The following is a 21,665-nucleotide window of genomic DNA, read 5'->3' as shown; positions in this document are numbered from 1 at the left end:
CTTCATTAAAAAGCAGGCTCCATACAATAAATAACCATGAGTAGATGGTATAAGATATCTGAAAAAATAATGACTCATGTTTTTAAAAGTTCACCCACTATTGTAATAACCCGTCAGTCAGCGCTAACAGCATGGTGCATTATGGGTATTTCTTTAGAGTTTACTTTTTGTGTTATTTAAGTAAGGCAGTTGATTTCTTTTGCATTAGAGATGTTATATGTGTTTATTTTCAAGTTAGTTTGGTTCATTTGCAGCCCAGTTATATAAAAGTGTAACAGTTACCATTATGGAGAAAGATGTGTTGATGAATGACTTTGGCTATGGCCTTGCATGTATTAAGCTTTGTTTTTGACTCTCTGCTCTATTAAAGAGGTAAAAAAAGGACAGAGCTGTGTCTTGCTAGATATTCCATCTATGCAATTATTTACAGAGACACTCAGGGTCGTGCGGTGTATGGGACATGAGTGTTCGCCTACTTAATTATCTAGGTACAGCTGCGTGTAGGTGCTAGCACCCCGCTAGCAAATAGCTTAGGGGAAGTTAGTAGCAAAGTTCAGCTCCGGGAAGTTTAATAACTCAACTACCAGTTGTTACAATATAATAAGGTTCAGGTTTTAAAGATTTCAGCTTTTTTCTATTTCATAGGAAGTTTTTCAAAGAACAAAGAACCAACTTTATATGCAAAGAACCCTTCCCGGAATGAAATGGTGCTTGGTCAAGTAATAGTTCTATGAGGAACCACACAAGTCAGTAAAGAAATCTAAAATGCTATTAAAGAACTATAATTTTTGTACTTATTACATTTTACTCATCTATACTTATCTATAGCTGCTAAAATTTATTTACTTTCAGTTAAAGCTGATCAGTACAATATATTACTATTTAGATGATTTCCACTGGCACCTTTCCAATGCATCCTTTTTAGTAAAGTCTTTAAATCAGTTTTCATTCTGCAGCACTCCCAGGCACTTCCAATATATTCACTTATTTCACTTTTTTGAAAATATAATCCTACTGACCATCTTAAGGTAAATATTAATAGAAATTTATGTTGATGGTGTTGAATGCAATTGAGAAAAAAATAAAACTTTATCTTTTACATATCTACTGTACCTGCATTCTTAGGCTGACATCTTTTGATGTTTAAAGTTCCAGCTGCAGTTAGATTGATTTTTAGTAGCTGAGTTCTACTAATCATAATTATCATTTTGTTATTATTTTCTGGAATTCTACTTCTGGAATTCTATGTTTGACAAATAGTGAATAAATAAGAAATATGGATACGAAAATACAGGAGTCCACTTTTACTGGACTAATGAATAAACTGGTTTTATGTTGATCTTAATTTGCTCCCTTACTTCCCATTTATATTTAGCGTAAGACTATTGAAAAGTATTTACACTAAACACACATACACACACACGCACACACACACACACACATTTATATATATATATATACCTGTATATATATATATATATATATATATATATATATATATATATATATATATATATATATATATATATATATATATATATATATATATATATATATATATATATTCCATTGTAGTTTTGTTTGTGAATCTGAGTGTACACTTTGAACATTTCTTCTATGAAATGCACTGTGTAAAATAAAGTGAGTTTAAACCAGAAAGCTAAACAAGTAATTTCAAATCAGTTACCAGCAAATGCTGTAATTAGTCAGCTTTGGAAACATAAAGGTTGCTTTAATGTAAAACAAAATCATATATATTTGACCCAGCTGGAAATCACTGAGTTTTCGTATTTGTCTACAATTATATTTCTTCATTTTTTTTTTCAGAAGACTAAGCTGCCCTGTCAGAAAACCCTACTGCCACGTTTAGCCGAATATTTCTTGGATTAGAAACAAACCCAGGAAATTCAGGTATGCTATTATATTTATTTTTCCATTTTCTTTAATCCAAACATTTGTATTACTCTGGACAATTTAGTTTTGACAGACAGAATGAGAAAGTCAAGAACATCGGAAAGTCAATGATGCAGAAAAAATATTCCGACTTTTGATGGACAGATATTATAAGGTTAAACTGAGCTACTGTGGAAAGGTCATGAATTTTGAACTACATTAACCTTGTAGGTGATTGACTAGGAAAATTAGTTTTACCTCTGAGGTGGCAGCTAACTATCAACACTTTTTAAAGCAATTGAATGCTCCTTTGTGTTTTAAATATGCATCTTGTTATCTCAAAGGGAAGCTGAATCTTGTAGTCATAATGAAAATCTCATATTTTGATTAATTTTTTTTTTCATGACAAATTGTTTTGAAATATAGAAAATGATTATCCAACTTATTTTTCACAATTTATTTTACTATTAAAAGTCAAGAATTCTTATAGAAATGTCCAATTTTGATATACCTTTAGAAACTCCAAAAATGTTTTTCTTAAATTATATACACTCACTGAGCAAATTGTTAGGAACACTATACTAATACTGAGTATGACCACCTTTTGCTCTCAAAGCAGCCACATTTCTTTGCGGTATGGATTCCACAAGATCCTTGATATTCTGGTCTGTATTGACAAGATTGCATTATGCACTTTCTGCAGATTTGTCAGCTGTACATTCATGCTGCAGATCTCCCATTCTATCACATCCCAAAAATTGTTCTATTAGGTGCGGATCCGGTGACCAGGAAGGCCTCTGAAGAACACAGAGATCGTTTTGCTATTGCTGCACGATTGGCTGATTAGATAATTGGATAGATAACCTGGTGTCAAGGTTTCCTAATAATCTTCCCACTAATTCTATATAATAATGCCAGAAAAGTACCATTTTGTAGAGGCCCAAGTTGGTTCTTAATAGCTTAATAATAAATTGTTTACATATAGGCAAGTGGGGTAGCTTAAACTGTTAAAAGGTTCAATTATGTTTTCAACTTACTGTGTGATCCTGAACATTTCACTTAACACACTATATGTTTTCCCCAAATGCAAACAATTGTAACATACTCTGTTCTTGTAAAATTGTGTGAAAATACAATAATATTTGTTTTACTTTTTACATTGTAAAGATTAACATTTAGTTGAAGTGTTGATCATGACAATATGAAAACAAAACAAGAAACCTGAAAAGGAGTCCCAGTGAGAAAAAAAACTTTATATTATGGACATGGTTTTGGTTCAGGTGTGTGAGCGCACTCTCGACAATGATTCTAGCAAAGGTCTGTTTAGATGCTTTCAAAATGAAAATGAGTTGGATGTCCTATCATAAGGGTAGGTATGTGAGAGTGCAGGAAGGTGTAGTCCACTCAGTTACTGATTTTAACCTGGGTCAGAGACTTCCTGACTGGGGTGGAAACAGAATGGCATGTTACCCTAATAGACCTTGCAATGAGTAATCCTTTTCTGTGTTCTCCTAAATCTTATTACTGTAAGCTCAACTGAATGACCACATTCATGACAATTTAAAAATAAGCTTAATGTTTGTTCTCTCATTTTTGTATGAAGAGACCTGTTCAAGCAATGGAAACATATTGCTATGGTCAGGTGTCAAATAACTGGTGTTACTTTAGGATCCTAGTCCTTTAATACACAATATGTCCTGCTCAGACATTTCTTTAGAATTATTTAATTATTAATTTTGGTAGCTTTGACTTAAAAACCAGAAGTTTTATTTTATTTTATACTGAGTGGATTCTTTATCAGCCTATAGGAGTAATGACAGTGAAATTTGAAATTGGTAATGGCAGTATTGTATAAATGAGGAACTGGGGTGAAAAACAGGATGTAAATTCCACCATACTCATTGTAGGATGGAGGAGGAATAACCATGCAATTAAATCAGGGAACAACGTCTGCATCCTGTACAGCGTACTGATTCTAGACCTTGAGTATTAATGGCACTGACATACAAAAATATTTTTTCCACTAACAAAATAGAGTTGTGAAATTTTCTTTAATTTCCCAAATTTTACTTATGTAATTTTGTGATAAGCATACCCATTTCATGCCCTACTAGGGTCCTGTATAGCCTGTGTGTGCTAGTGAATGAAGTGAAGTGAATCTAGGTAGCAGTACAAAGTACTTTCCAGGATGCTAGGGAGTAGGAATTCCTGCTATTTATAGGAATGTCTGACCCGTGTCCAGTTGAGAAAGTTAGACTTAATAAGGAGATTGCAACTTTTCATAAAAACTTGTCCCAAACAATAGAAAGAGAGATGATGCTGCCATTTTAAAGGTGACGACAGATATGAGGCAGGACATAGATACTCGAGCTTGCTATCTGGTAACACATGCTCCGTGACAGAAAGTTGGGCTGTGTGACTGTTTTAAATAACATACAGATTTGGCCTTTTAAGAGCAACAGAATTCTCAGGAGTGTAAGAAAACAGACTCTACTGGAGAGAATGCTTCACTGGTGATTCTGAAGAAAAAGTAGAGACATACTTAGCCACAGGAGTGTTTCCAGAGTATAGTTGTAAATGACGGTGGGTTGGGATTTAATGTTACCACGCTACCCGAGGTTCATTCACTATAGAGTCAGGAGGTGAATCTGGGTTAAACCCTCATATTATACCAGGAAAATAGCCCAGGGTTGAGGGAAATGAAGAAATAAATAGAAAGGAAGAGGAGGTGAAGTCATGACTTTGAGTTGGACAAACTCCATCAGGTAAACAGGGATTAGGACCTCAGAACATAGAGAGTTACTGCAGCAATACAGTTTCTTCACATTTAATTTTCAATTTTTTGTGCTACTACTTTGCATTTATTTTCTATAATAAATGTTTCCTTTTGTAAATCTCAACCTCTTTGTCTTTATTCTGGATTCAGAGTGCTATGACAGTACCAGCAATGTCCACAGATAGTGGTCATTGATTTTATAACCATAAACCAGCAGGCTTCAATCATTTATCCCAAACTACCAATTCTCTGTCAAAAGTGAGGAATGTCATTCTTCTTGATTGACCTCCCTTGTCTTATTCTGTGGGAAAGAATATCCGGGGGATCAAAGTTCAAAAGAAGATTGTCACTCCCCCTTGGGACATGCATGTACTCGGACATCATGAGCATATATGTTAATAATAAGTCAAGTACATGGACTGATATAGAAAATAAAAATACAAAACTTTATTTCAGGTTTTTGGTTTTATTAGTGTATTACTATGAATGATGAATGTAACATCACATCTACAGGAAATCAACTTCTGAAAGCACAGTTAATGAACATCAGTTTAACATTTTTAAATGGCTTGTGCCACCTTGTATCAAAAAGTACTTTACAGCTGAGCAATTTTGGTTTGCACATTTGCACCAGATAAAATAAAAGACCATATAGGGAATACTTCGTTTGCATGTTTAGTGCGTCTTATCTTCTTCAGCAGCCTTGGTATCTTCTAGATATGTTGTTTACATCTGTGTTAATGTTATGGAACTCTGCAGAACCAGACTGCATCTTATTGCTAAAGCTGCTAGGAGTGGTGATGTTAACCTTTTTCTTGCTATCTGTAAGGTCAGTCAACATCATCTTCTGCTTTGCTCTCTTTTTTTACTTTTCTTTTTGCTGCACCAGTGGGCACTCATTTTTAATTATTATCCATTTTAACATTTTCTATTTTTTGGCACCATAACATATCAAATGAACAATGTCATAAAATTGACCTTTGAGGCATCTTACCCCTTACAATATGAACCAACAAGGACTCATATTTTTCCTTTATAAATGTTCTATTCAGATCTTTTTGGATATAGGTTTATAATTGTAAGTGGGGTAGAAGTGTGTTGGATAACTGATTGCTATGTGTGCCCATACTGTAGATGAGAATGTGGACTTTTCTATATGTTAGGTGTTTTTTGTTTTAAATTATTATACTTTCCGGGCAGTCACCGAGAAATGCACCCAAGTCACCCCGATAGTAAATCTGGCTATGATAATAATCACTGAACGGACATATGTCATTTCAGAGTAATTTTGCTTGCAATAACAAATTTAATTGAGAGTGGAGGGAAAGATACATGGATTTGTCAAATGTTAAATATTTGCCCTTCTAGAAATGCTTAACTTACTCATTAACAAACTACCAATTAGTATAGTATCAAAATGTAATTAATTTTTGGGATATGCACAGACAAATCATTAACAAACAAATTGTCCCCCTTTTCTTCAAGTATGTATAAGTGTGCTGCTTGCAAATTCATTTATTTCAGGCATATTCCTAGGAAAGGGAATAGATTATATTATTAATACATTATACATTGCCTTCATGGAAACATTTACTAAATATTACGTCCTTCATTTCTCACTGTGACAAATTATACATACAATGACACTTGCTTTGAGACTTCCTCACACAAATATTACCTGACTGTTTATCTAAGGGCTGTTGGGCTACTGACAGGTTGCACTGCCTAAGCAGAGATGGAGCAATGATGGACATGCAAAAGAACTGTGCTCTGAATTTGGGTGATTTTGATTTATTAATGAAATACAAAGGCAAACAGCATTTTGAATGACATTGACAAAATATATCTATCAGTATCTTACACATCATCCTAAACATCATCCATCCATTATAAACATTAAGATGCCTGTCTTTCAAAAATGTTGCCAGTCTGAGCTTCTGCTGTATTTTCAAACTGTAATAAAGGGATATTTTATGAATAGATCTTTGAAATCATTCGAAAGGAAATACTGCATAAGTGAATACTGCAATTGAACTAATTGCTGTTTTGATTTTAGAAGATTAATTGATTATGATTTTACACACGATAGTTCTGTTTTGCCTGCTATTTATTTTTAAAATACCATTGCTTAGTTCAGTTTGGGAATATTTCTGGACCAGTGATCTTATTTTCAAGTAAATCTTAATTCAAAATGAATGAATCAGGCAGACTGAGTTGTACATTCTACATTATTAGTCAGTTATTTTCTTATATCATTGTTGTTTATTTTGACAGTTTTGTGGAGCAAATGCAGTTTTAAAAGAGCAACTATATCTTTATTAATTGTATTAGTATTAGTCACACTTTGGAATTACAGAAAAAAAAATCTTTTCAGTAAAAAGGTTACATTTCCATAACTGTACACTCTATTAATTCAATAGAACAAATGTATTTCTTAATGCACTTACAAGGGTAAGGCCTCTCAACATCAGCTATTCTGCAGGAAAGAGCAGGCCTGTACACTGCCTTACACTGTAAAATATGGTTGACCAAATTATTTGTGCATATCTGAGTGAGTCTAGGTCAAATTGAGCATGATGAAATGTAACCATTGTTATATTATACATAATACTGAAACAGTAATCAGATAGGTAGGCAGGATATCAGAACACACGGTAAGAAATCACAGGCAAATGTATTCAAAAACAGGCAGCAAGGTGGCAGAGTGGTCAGCACAATGACAAATGTGGTAGTTCAGCTGCCTTGCAGTAAGGAGACCAAGGTTCAAATTGCAGGACCTTCCTGCGTGGAGTTTGCATTCTCATATCTGCACGGGTTTACCCCAAGTGCTCCAGTTTCCCACCACTGTCCAAAGACAAGAAGTTTAGGTGAATTGGTAACACTGATTTGGCTCTAGTGTGTGTGTGAGTGTGGGTGAGTGTGTTTGCCCTGTGATGAACTGATACCCTGTCTAGGGTTTGTTACTGCCTTGCACCCTATGTTAGCTGGGACAGGCTCCAGCAGTGAGTGTTTAATACATTCTGAAGAGAAGGACACTTGGTGCCATGTTCTGGATTTAGGTTAGAAAATGACATGTATTTAAAAAAACTTTAAAAACATATCAGAAACAAGAACACACCTTTGGGTGCACTTGATGTTACAGCAAAGAGTCTCCAGTTAGGCTATCGTATTTGTAATGCCTCTCCTGACTACAGCATGATTAACAGGGCATAGCAACAGATGCTAAAAGGATGGGCCAGGAAAGTAGCACTAGGGGCGGAGCAATAGGCACCACCTGACAACCGCATCAAATTGGTATGATGGACTTGTGACATAGCTGGGTAAGAAAAACTGTAATTTCTATTGTGCTAATTTTTAAACTTGCATTCACCAGATCTTGTTAACACCATGCAATGTAGTTACATATATACTCTTATAATTAGTAATCATTATGACTGTAATATACTTTTCAAGATGGATTTACTTTCTCAGAAGTACTGTATACCACAGGGAGTCACAAAACTTAATGAAAGGGATCTGTGAGGTGTAAGTTTTGCATGAACGTGATATTTACTAACTTACAAGAAATATAAGTAATAAATACAAATAAAGAGAATAAAACAAAACATTATAAATATTACATAACTTTATCAGCCAGTCACTCAGGAAGCATCTGAAAATCAGTAATTTATTTTTCTTGTAAATGTTTTTTTCTTTAAGACAAACAATCATAGATAATTTGATCGATAAACACTTTCCTGACTGGACTAGAATTGCTTCAAGAATTTGGTTATGACTTGCAGCTGTTGTTAACAGATGCTCTGAATCCCCCGAAAGAGTAGAACTCAAATGAATTTGAAAAAAGTGTGCATTACTCTATATAATTCACAGAGAGTAGAGTTAAAAAGATATTTTTGATTTAGCTTCAAAGAAAGAATAGGTGAACAATAATTATGTGAAACTGATAGAAAAGTGACCAAGCAATGTGACGCAATGTGATTAAGGTGTGGAATAGCTATGACCAGAGGAGATGGGGATAGTGCTAAATGGTAGCTTCCTTTTTGCTACTTCTCTGTTTAGACTATCAAGAGAGCCTCTGAGACCTCTTGATTCATGTGGTTTGTGTTTGCACTTTCTTCATGAAAGAAGAGTACGTTTTTCTGGATTTGAGATCTTATAAATTGCCTAATGAACTGTTATCTCCTGAAAGAACTGGTTTCTGTATTTTCTCATCCTCTGTAGCAAACTTTTAAGGAGTGCCATTCCAAACTTCACACAGCTCTATCATGTAGCGCCTAATGGTTATTGTTTATGTTGTACATTGTGATGAGTCAGAGAATCTATCTATCTATCTATCTATCTATCTATCTATCTATCTATCTATCTATCTATCTATCTATCTATCTATCTATCTATCTATCTATCTATCTGTCTTCCTGTCTGTCTGTCTGTCTGTCTATGCAGATTGGCAGACCTACAGTAATATCTAAGATGCAATGTGAGACTTGCTTCTTATAGAGCAATTTTCTACTCAAAAGATATATTAGTTCAATTTCAAATACTACACCAGTTCCTACTCAGTACTCTCGGAATATCCAAAAAATATCCAGCAAGAAATCTGGCCTATGACAAGTACAATCCTCTTCTGCTCTTAAGTATTCATTGATTTTGAACTTGTCCTTCCAGATATGATGGATTTAAGTATTAGTCCTTGACACAAGAAACAATACATTCAACAAAAAGGACAGATTAGAAGCTCATTGGATGATTTACTATAACAAGGAGCCATTTTTTCCCTTACAGTGTCAGGCAGTGTCAAACTTATAAAAGCCTAAGCTCTCACTGCTGCACAGCAATAAGGTTTACTACTGCTTTTTGTGAATTAGATTCTGATACCAGTAGCAATCAGATAAGTTATTCATTCTATTACAATTCTAGTCTAAGAGTGGTGCAAGTGGATCCAGTGTTCTGAGCAATGGTCTTTAATGTTATGTCATAATAATAATAATTTGTTTAGTTTCCACCACAGGCATACCCTGAGGATGGTACTTAATAAGTGTTTAGCCATTTATGAACACAAATTTAAGGTTAGTATAAGAAATATCATAACATATTTCTCACCTTGGTGGCAGCACCACATGGTTTGCAAACAAACAAAAACAAGTAAGTAGCATATTTGATTAGTTTTATCTCTTTTATACTTAAAATATAATTTGCAGATGCTTTACAACCTTATTTATTGTGCTATTGTTTATTTTATGTAGTGTTTTGTGATGGTGAATACTTTATCAATAGTACAATATTAAATTAACACTAATATTGACAGGAAGAAATGGACTTTGCTATCCAAGCCTGTTTGATTGGAAACACAGTTTCTGTTGATTCTGTTAATTGTTTGGTGACATACAGTATACGCACTTCTCGTTTTCCATTTTTGTAAAACTTATTTGTGATCACTTACAAAGATCCCATTTAAAAATGAATGATGCTTTAATTAATGTATCCCTTTTAAGATCTTATTGTTCCTAATTTGTCAGTTGTGAAGACTAGTACATTGAGTGCCATGACACACTGTCCATGACATTAAAAACAATCTTGGAATTTTGCGTCACAGATGCAAAAGTACTACTTTTGCTGTAGGTTGACCACATTAACAAGTCAGAAGCAAATAGAAAGCTTTTAATATGATAAATCATTTAAATACTATTTGGGTTAAGTTGCATTTATAAGGGATGGCATTACTTCTGAGACTTGCAGAAGATGTCCATTGTCATCTTTAGGGGAGAATCCTGAGTGAATACTGGACATTAAAATGACCAAGGAGACTAAAGTGACGCAAATTAGCAGAAGAATTAGTTAACAGCATTATGCCATTTTAGTTGCTCTTTGTCGCTTGTTGCCACCTATCTGTGCATATCCTGAACCTGAAAGTCATTGCATTTTATTTTAAATGTTATTTATATGGCTCTTGAAGCTGCCTGCCAGATGGTCAGTTTCTTCCTGTAAAAGCCCAGTATTGTTAATCGTCTTATTGATGTTCCTGTTAAGAAGCAGACTTGTTTCTTGGACACTACAGAAACATATTCATGACATTTATTTTTTATTGACTCACTGTACAATTATGATTGTGTTATAACTCAAATATATTACTTTGTCTAGGAATATACAGGTTCATCTTCCAGGTTTAATTAGTTTGACTCTTTCTTTGGACCCTATTCTGCAAATGTAGACCCTTATAATTTTCTGGTGGCATTGTACGTAAAGGTTTCAGAATTTGTTTAATAATTAGATACAAATACACTTATCTTCAAATCTTCGACGCCTGTTTAATGTAATATACTCACCAACTAAATCAAACACCCCAGAAATATTATTATCATTGGATGCAGATAAAGCATTCGACATGATAGAATGGAAATACCTTTTTACTACATTGGAGAAGTTTGGGTTTGGCCCAAACATTTGTGCATGGATTAAATTAATGTATACTAACCCAGAAGCTTCAGTTTGCATCAACAACATTTGCTCAGATTACTTTAAACTAGAACGTGGTACTAGACAAGGATGCCCCTTGTCACCGCTGCTGTTTGCAATTGCCATTGAACCACTGGCAATACATTGTCGAAATACTGATCAGATAAAGGGGATTAGCAGAGAAGGACTGGAACAGAAAATCTCATTATATGCAGATGACATGGTACTGTATATATCAGACCCAGAAAATTCTGTGCCTGCTGTCTTAGCAGCACTCACAGAATTTCAAAAGATCTCTGGTCTCAGAATTAATCTGAATAAAAGTGTACTCTTTCCAGTGAACTCTCAAGCATATAATATTAGATTAGACACCCTACCTTTTATCATTGCAGAACAGTTTAAATACCTAGGGGTAAACATTACAAGTAAACATAAAGCTCTATATCAACAAAATTTCTCCGTCTGCATGGAAAAAATGAAACAAGACTTTATTACTAGCTGGAAGAATTAACACTGTTAAGATGAATATTCTCCCTAAGCTCCTTTTTTATTTCAAAACATCCCAATATACATTAATAAATCATTCTTTAGGCAATTAGATTCAACAATAACCTCATTTATTTGGAATTCAAAACATCCACGCATCAAAAGAGCGACCCTACAAAGACAAAAGGCAGAAGGCGGCATGGCTCTACCTAACTTCCAGTTTTATTACTGGGCAGCAAATATACAGGCGATTAGAACCTGGACACAAATAGAAGAACATACACAGGCTTGGACGGCAATAGAAGTAAAATCCTGCAGTACTTCTTTGTATTCCTTGCTATGTGCGCCAATAAACACACACTATCGGCAATATACTAATAACCCAATTGTGCTCCACTCACTTAGAACCTGGAACCAATGTAGAAAGCATTTTAAGACGGAGAAGCTTCTATCTGTGGCACCTCTGCAAGTGAACCACCTCTTTCAACCTTCACAAACATATGCAGTTTTTAATATCTGGAAAAAATTTGGAATTAACTTGCTTAGAGATCTTTATATAGACAATGTCTTTGCATCCTATGAGCAATTACATTCCAAATTTAACATTCCAGCTACACATTTCTTTCACTATCTTCAAATCAGAAACATTTTTTAAACAGAACCTTCCAGATTTTCCTCATCTTGCACCCTCATCCATGCTGAAAAAATATTGCTCAATTTCTACAATATATAAAATCATTTTACAATCCCTCCCTTTCAAAGATCCAAGAGGACACTTGGAAAAAGATCTCTCAAATGATATATTTTAGAAAAGGAGTGGAAAGTAGCAATGCAGAGAATTCACTTGAGCTCCATATGTGCAAAGCATACAATTATACAACTTAAATTATATATCGAGCACATCTGTCTCGACTAAAACTCTCCAAAATGTTTCCAGGGCATGATTCAACCTGCGAACGTTGCAACCAAGTCCCAGCCTCACTAGGTCACATGTTCTGGGCCTGCACCAAATTAACATTATTCTGGACAAAAATTTTTAATTACCTCTCAGACAGCCTTGGACTCACAATCCCTCCTAACCCATTAACAGCTGTGTTTGGGGTTCTTCCAGAGGGGCCTTGGACTCACAATCCCTCCTAACCCATTAACAGCTGTGTTTGGGGTTCTTCCAGAGGGGCTTAAAGTGGAGAAAGACAAAATAATTGTGATTGCATTCACTACACTTTTGGCACGCAGACTTATTCTGATAAACTGGAAGAACCCAAACTCTCCTCTTTTAAGTCAGTGGGAAACCGATATGTTATATTATTTGAAGTTGGAAAAAATCAAATACTCAGAGGATCTGTACAGACTTTTTTCAAAACATGGCAGGATCTAATCAGTAATATTTTAAAATAAGTTCATGAAGCACAGAGAATTTATTAATTTAGGTATGTTTACAAGCCTTAAATTTAACGCCGTTTGGCTTGTTCTCTGTCTCTCAGGGGTGGGGATCGATCTGTTTTTAATTCAATTTTTCTTTTTGTAAAAACTTGATTGCTTTGTATGGATTGTAATAAAATTAATAAAAAAAAATTAAATAAATAAAATAAATAATTAGATACAAATAATCCAGAGTCAGAACATTGGCATAATGTAAATTATATCCAAATCAAAGTGTGCACACACATTAAGTGTGGGGAATTTGCCAAACCTACAGTAGGTTCCCATTTTTTTGTCCAGTTCACATCCAAAAATCTATGCAGATGCACTGTAACAAACAAATCCTTGAAATGTGCATAAAGTATAATTGGGCTCTGATTTTACCGAAACTGCATTTTTCCAATACATTGGAACCATCTGGTACAAAGTGGGAAATGTCTCTGAATGGGTTATAAGCCTATTAGAAAGGATGCACAAATCCACACTCCAATTAATAATTTCTAATCAAAAAGGCCCCCTAATTTGTATAGTGTTATGTTTGCCAAAGCCTGTCAACAGGAGGCAAAACTCCTCATAAAATATAGTGTATCCATTCTTTTTCTAAGCTGCAGAGGAACACCCATTAAAATATCTTTACACAAAATCTTTTGTTTTCATCTTACTGTAGTTCAGCGCAGGACTTGACTTTTCTCAAGTTCACCAAAACATGTAAACTGTCATATATGGTGGGTGTATGTGTTAACATCAGAAAATAACACTTTTGAAATGTTCTAAACATAAAACCAGATTATTTTTAGCCACTTTTATAATGTTACTGTACACCTATGGGCTTTCCTTGTATTTTTTTTTCACTTTTCTGACATGTGCAGAAATTCTCAGTTGATTCTGTATGTATGAACTGCATTGATAACAGGGATGAGTATAGAAGTCAGGTAAAGAACTATCTGTTTTGGGTAAAGAGAAATGCCTGCATCTTAACATCAGCAAAACGAATGAACTGGTTATTGATTTTCACCACACCAAAGAGCTTTTATGTCCAGTCACTATTCAAGGAGTGGATGTAGAGGTGGTCCACTCCTACAGGAACTTTATGGTTTACATTAATGGCAGGTTGTACTGGTTTTTGAACACAGAGGAACTACATAAGATAGGGTAGAGCAGGCTCTTTGTTCCTTTAATGTGGTAAGTGACATCCTCCACATCTTCTATGACTTTGTGATAGCCAGTGCAGTTTTTTATACTGTCCTGTGCAGGGTTGGTAACATCACTTCAAGAGAGGCCCACTGAATCAAGAAGCTAATTAAAAGGGCAAGCTCAGTTATAAGAAACACTGTGGACCCCTGGAGGTCGTAGTGAAGGACAGGATTAAAACAAAAACTGAGTGCCATTACAAAGAATGCTGCACATCCTCTTACTGACACCCTAACACTGAGTACTCTCAGCCAACAAATTATTCAGCAGAAGTGTATCAAACACTGCTTTATACCAACAGCAATACACAAGCATAATGCCTCATTGTGACTGTGACAGCCATGTCAGAAATCTTATTTCTTTTTAAATTTACTTCATTTTTATTCATTCTGGTGTATGTTCAACCCATAGTGTATGTGTAGATGCATTGTTTAATGAATCTATTTATACATTTATTTGGGGGTGCAGCAACACGCTGTCAGCACTTGCTCTCTGTCTACACTCTCTCACTCTCTTATTTAAAGAGTTTCTGTAAAAAGCCACATTTTCTCCTGGGGACAAATGAGTTTTATCAATCTTAGAACATAGGTGCTCTATGTTGATATGGAACTCCAAACTGGCCCTACATTGCTGCGTGTTTTAGTGGGCAGTAAACCTGATCACCATTGGAAGTGGATTCCTACCTTGATCTCAATGTTTTGAGACCAGCATAGACCTTTACTTGGATTAAGTAGTTTTGAATCTGTTTAGTTGCTCCTAATGTATGTGTGTGTGTAAATGGGTGTGCATGTGTGTGTTAAGGAGCTCCATCTTTGTTGGAGGGAAGGATAGGGGACTGTGTGATCTCATAGGCTGTATGGAAGGGCAATCCACTTTGCAGAGTTAAAGAGATAAAAAACAATTCACAGACATCAAGTTTCTTCCTGAATACTAAGTATCATTATAGTACAGCAATTGGACCAGAATTATTAATGTCTGAAAGACATATACATACAGTAAATTACCAAAAATGGACAATATTATATATACAGTATGAAGCTAAAGTTATGATTAGCAGGTATAGAAGAAGGAAATACCATCTTCTTTCAAACATAAAAGAAAGCAAGACCTATAGAGAAGGAACTAACACACTGTTACTGATTTACATTGAAACCTATGACTTTAAATCTAAATGGCAGCAGCTCTAACTAGTGTGCTAACCAATTTTCATACTGTTCACTCTCTAATTTGCTAACAATGTTCAGTAATTTTAGTATAATATAGATTAAAAATGAAGACAAGGGTTAAAGTGTTGGGTCACCTCCTCAGTGTAGCCATTTAATTTGAAATGAGAGAGAGAGAGAGGTTAGGAGCACTCACTGATACAGCAGATTGCCGCACATGACAAATCAACCCAGATTAAGACCCAAGTGCAGCCATGCAATGGGTGACACCTCAGCACCACACTAGTTCACATGGAATGGAACAGTGTTAGTTTTTGTTTTATGGTGGCTGGAAGGCCAACTCTGCCACCAACCCCCAGGTTTTTCCCTACAGGTTGGAGGGCCAACTTGCAGGGCTGGATGCAGATTAACGTCATACCCAGGATGAAGCAATTGCAGACTAAGGGCCTTGCTCAGGGGCCCAATAGAGTAGAGTCACTTCAGGCGTTTACGGAATTTGAACCGTCAACCTTCCGATTGCCAGTGCAGATCCCTACCTCAAAGCACCAACACCAGCACCACGCCGCCCGGAGGCAAGAAGGTGTAAAAAAAAAAATATTTTAGTGTTGCATTTTTGAACGGACGTATAAAATCGGGGTCTGATTTTATGATCAATTTTTCAGGTTTCAAGACCTGACTTATATGTGAGTATATCCGGTACTTTAAAATTTAATGTGAAAAGCTTTAAAATTTTACAACCCTTTGTCTGATCAATATTATTTTAAATGTTGAATGTGTTTCAATACTGGATATGACCACCCATGTGTTTCCTTCCTAATTTTGGCGTATGTTTTCCTTATGCTACCTTCCTGCTCCATGGTGACAAATATACCTTATACTTTTGTAGTTGTGCTCGTTTTATGTTTTGTGCTTCACAACCTTTCTTACTTCCATACTGTAGCTTGTAACCATCCACCCACTCAGAAACTAGACGTAAGGGAAGGCAAAAAAAAAAACAACGTAAAAAAAAAGACCTTTGCTATCTCCATTATATTGGAGGTTGCCTTGGGGATACTGGGAGATCTTTAGTCTCAGAGTTCTGGTCATCAAATGACAACCAGTTCCTTTGGATGGCCAGAATATATGGCTACTCGCCCAGAAGGGGTAAGACTGTCAGAGCAGTACAGAAGTCGGGGTGGTTGACCTTCGTGTCAGGATTTTCTGGACAATTGTGGAAAAAAAAAAACCAGGAAGTTAGCAACAGATCCCATTCTCTCCGTTGGGTGGTACTACTCACCTTGACAAAGCCCTGAAGGTGTCTCCTAAGCATGTGTGCATGACAATGCCTAAAGCATTTAATTCTGTCATTACAGTTCAATTTCCAGAAAACCCTTTCAGAGCCAATTTAAAAGCTGAAGATTATCAGGGAAAAACAAACAGAAAATGGAGGCCACTTAAAGACAGTGACTTGATGAAGAACAGCACCCATATAATTCTGTATAATTAAAATAATGTGCATTTCTGGCAGATAAGGAAAAGAGAAACACACAAATCACCACACTTCACCCCTATGTACTGAGATGTACACCAAGTGGTACCCAGTTGCACAAGATGTACTTGCAATTGATGTATCAAGATGGGCTTGACACCATTGTCTGAGAGAACGTTGTCTTTTGTAATTGCAACCTATTCTAGGCCTACACAAAGGCCATTACATTAGCACAGATAGATAAACTGTGCATTGAGCTTTTTGTCCAGTATATATTAAACAGCACTTTTCTGCAATCTCACCTTCAGATATACATGCCCATGTGAGGCAAAATCATGTGTGTATGTCTTTTTTGTGTATGTGACACATCAGATTTTTCTAAAGAATTGTGAATAGCAAAATACACACACGCATTAAATCTAAACTTTTTAGATCAGATTAGACTATTTACACTGTTTTGCTTAATTATTTTTGTGACATTTGTCCTATCTCTGCATTGAAAATAAAGATTAATGTCAGTACAGACTGTGTGTGCCAACTGAAAAAATAACAGCAGACGTTACCAACCACTGCAGCCTGATTGCTATACGTTTTCTTATATACTGTAAGTGTTCTGCCTCAAAAGTTATTTTTTCTGAGAATCTTGCAGACAGTCATTGACATATATAATCAACTGTCCGCCTCCAAATTCCAAAAGTGTAAAACCATTGTTTTTCATCAAAACTCTTGACATTTACCATGCAGATCTGAAAGTGATAAATGTACTCAAAGCAATAATTACAATTTTTACATCTTCTATTTCTGTTCCTTATTATAACAAGTCAACAAATTCACAAATATCTTGCACTGAAACAGTGTAAGGCAGCACAGCATTCAGCATGCTGTTGGTATTCAAAATTGTCTATCACTTTAAGTGTAATATAAATTTTTTTTTTTGCTGTTTTTGTACATGTGGGGCACATTCAAGATGGATATCTGTACACACTTATGTCAGATTTGGTTTGCTTTTAAATTAAATTTGAACAGTCAAACTAAAAATTAAATATAGGCCAAAATCAGAATTGAGTTACTTTTAGCTGCAGCATGAAGGGTACATTACAGAGGACACAACAGGTATCTCTGGGTTGAGTCAAATAATGCGGTACAGTATGTTTAATTCTGTTTTCTTTTTTCTTTTTCACTGAATTTGTAGCAACCTAAATACATTGTTACTTTTTATAATAACATAAGAAATTTGATAAATGAGACAAGATCATTCAGTCCATCAATCTAGTTTGTTTATCCAAACGCCAAACTGTCCTGGTATCTCATCCATATACTCCTTAAAATGTGTCAAGGTTTCTGCTTCAATTACCTGTACATGCCTTGTTAGTTTGTTCCAGATTATTTCAGTCCTTGAATCACTTCCCAAGTACATAGTTCACTGTTTATTTGAAAGGAATTCTGCTGGATCTACTTTATTAATGATTTTTAGAATCTTGTCCTTAAAACCCATGATGCACTTGGTTGCCCTCCACAGAACAACTTCAGGTGTTACTAGGGATTTATTAGTCATCGGCATATTTTCATTCATAATAATAATCACAATGAGATAAAATGTAATTACTTTTAGTACAGATTGTACAGGAAATCAACAACAAGCATATTTTTTTGCATTTCACCAACAAGCAGATTATGGGTACAAAACAATTTGGGAACATTTTTTGAAGAGAACTAATATTTGCTACTGCTGTTTAATTCAATTTTAAGGCTTTTTTGTATTGTTCTTGTACTCAAAAAACACAGAACTGCCCCACACTGTTTTGATGGCCTATAATTCTCTATGAGCATTGTATTGAATGAATTTTATTCAGGGCTGGCTCACTGCCACCCTCTCCTGCCAGCAGTACACAGTTAGTAAATCCAGATGGTTGGAGATGATGGGTAATGCCTGCCTCGTCAAACAACAATAATGCTGTGGATGTTGTGAGCCTTCTTTATGACAGAGTAAGCCTCTGGGCCTACCAAGTACAAATGATGGCTCTAACTGCCCCATAGGATATCTAGTCTACTACTGGATTTTACAATTCCCCATTTTTTCAAAGAACTGATCCTTTTCTACAAAACAGCCCCTCCTTACTCCTACTTGCCTTGTCAAATACTTTCTTCCAACTCTAGAGTATACTTACTGACCTGCTGCTCTGAATGGGCATCTAGACCCAGACCCATAATTGATTCTGGGTTCCTCAGTGACTACCATAAGTCCTTATGTTGTATGAGTGTCACTATTTCTAAAAACAATGCATCCTCTTCTAGTCCTGCATCATCACACAGTTATACCATTCTGGTCAAGACTGGCTGTCCTCTCAAGTATCCTTGTGTAACTATAATATAGTTCCCTCTAGTGAGTTGGGGACGTGCAACAAGAACAACAACAACAACATTTATTTACAGTATATACCATCCATCCATTATCCAACCTGCTATATCCTAACTACAGGGTCACGGGGGTCTGCTGGGGCCAATCCCAGCCAACACAGGGCGCAAGGCAGGAAACCAAACCCCGGGCAGTGTGCTAGCCCACCGCAAAGTATATACCACATCTTCATTAAAATAATATAGCTCAAAGTGCTTTACAAAATGAAATAAAAGGAAGTTCATATAAAACATAAACAAACAAGACCAAGCAATAATATTATACAGTATATAACAAAGAAAAAGGTAAGGATGAATGGGCAGGAGGACAGAAAAAACAAACAAAGAAAAAAAAATAAACTCCATTTACAGTATGTTGAAGAAAAAAACACCCAGTCCCCACTGGGCATTCTACCTAACATAGATTTTTTAAATCAGTCCTTATGATTTTCAAGCTTCATATGCAAGAAATTGATGATGATGGCAGTTATGTGGGCATCTGGGACACCCACCATTCAATCCATAAACTCAGGGTGCAGCATGGTACCTTGATCAAGTAGTGGTGGTGCAGATCACCACCACAGAAGAATCAGAAAAGACAGCAGAGAATAGTACAGATTAGTAGGGAATTACAGAACCCAGAAGAAAATGGTAATTCAATGCCCATATAGACTAACAGAGATACAACTAAAATGCACCTAAGAAAAAGCCATTTTAAAATAAAGGTTTTTACCAGTCTTTTAAATTCTTCTACAGTATTAGCCTGGCAAATTTCTATTGGTAAAGTATTCCAAATTTTAGGTGCATAACAATAAAAAGCCACCTCAGCACTTTTTTATAGGTCGTCTCTTGGAATTATAAGCAGACATTTGAAGATCTGAGGTTATGACCTGGAGTGTAAGGGGACAAACATTTCAAAATATAGAAGGGGGCGAGATTATTTAAGGCTTTGTAAAACATTAGTAGTAATTTAAATTCAATTCTATATAACACGGGTAACAAATGTAACAAAGCTAAAACTGGTAAAAAGTGCTCAGATTTTCTTTTTTAGTTAACTGAAAACTAAAGTGTGAAGTAATTTTTCAGCATTTTGCAAAGTTATGAGAGGTCTACCTTTAACTATATTCTTTAAGTGAAAAAAGCAGTCCTAGTAATCTGATTAATATGTAATTTAAAATTGAGGTCAGAGTCAATAGTTTTCCCTAAATTCTTTACCTCCGATTTGATTTTTAATCCTAAGGGACTCTCACTACATCCATTTCTGCCAATCACTAATATTTCTATTTTCTCCTTATGTAGTTTGAGAACGTTACTGCTCATCCATTTGGAACCACAAGTGAGACACAGGATCAGAGAGCCAAAAGTGTTGGGATCATCAGGTGCTATCGCTAAATTAAACTGTCTGTCATCTGCATAGCTGTGATAGCTCACCTTGTGTTTTGAGATAATCTGACCTAACGGAAGCATATGGATTGAAAAGATCAGTGGACCCAAAATAGATCCTTGTGGTAAAGCATAAAAAATATCATGGGTCTCAAAAGTACAATCACCACAACTAACAAAGGATTTTCTACCTGTTAAGTAAGACTGAAACCAATTTAAGATGTTGCCAGAGAGCCCCAGCCATTGTATAAGGTGATTTATAAGAATACTGTGGTCTATGGTGTCAAATGCTGCACTCAAGTCTAAGAGAACAAAAACAGATATACAGTATAGCCTCTGTCTGCATTAAAACTCAAGACATTTACTACTTTAACCAGTGCAGTTTCTATACTGTGATTTGCTCTAAAACCTAACTGAAACTTGTCAAGAATAGAATGTTTATTGAAGTAATCATTTAGCTGCCTAATGGCTGCCTTTTCTAGAATTTTTCTTAAAAATGCAAGTTAGATATTTGACTAAAATTGTCAAAAACAAAAGAGGTGAGATTATTTTTCTTGAGCAGGGATTTGACAACGGCAGTCTTAAAACAGTCAGGAAAGACCGCATATCTAACGATGTGCTCACTACATCAAGTACACTATCAATTAGCACAACAGAGACTTCTTTGAAAAAGCCTTTTGGTATTGGGTCAAGGACACAGGTGGAGGGTTTCTACATAGTTCAGGTATATTTATTCTAGTGAAATAATTTAACTTTCTTGTGTTAGGGTCAGCACCGACCCATTTTACTTTTTAAATGCATAAAACTACTACCTAATTTTGTTTATTGCATCAAGGCTTTTTGACTTTGTCAGGAATCTGCATTTAATTAAAATAAAACAAAAAAAAAATTGTACTAAATTATAAAATGCTCTGGTGAAAATTATTACCTTTGTGTTGGTAGGGTCAGTTTTGACCCAGTTATAAGTTATAAAACAATAGTTAGGGTCAAAACAAAAATCATAAACACACTTTGAGGGGCTTCTCTTTGCCTGTGT

At 35.3% G+C, this 21,665-nt stretch overlaps 1 protein-coding gene across 5 annotated transcripts in view; it reads left to right on the top strand.

The window, feature by feature from the left end:
* LOC120530412 (cadherin-18) overlaps positions 1–21,665 on the top strand; it is a 1,801,315-nt gene that overhangs the window by 674,147 nt on the left and 1,105,503 nt on the right. For all 5 annotated transcript variants that reach the window (XM_039754902.1, XM_039754900.1, XM_039754901.1 and 2 more), the window contains exon 4: positions 1,828–1,911. The gene's annotated coding sequence lies outside the window, so the exon portion shown is untranslated. The remainder of the gene's footprint in view (positions 1–1,827; positions 1,912–21,665) is intronic.

This window comes from Polypterus senegalus, chromosome 5, assembly GCF_016835505.1.
Source record: "Polypterus senegalus isolate Bchr_013 chromosome 5, ASM1683550v1, whole genome shotgun sequence".
Lineage (NCBI taxonomy): Eukaryota > Metazoa > Chordata > Cladistia > Polypteriformes > Polypteridae > Polypterus > Polypterus senegalus.
Note: the sequence above shows the minus strand (reverse complement) of the source record. Positions and strands in the feature narration are given on the sequence as shown.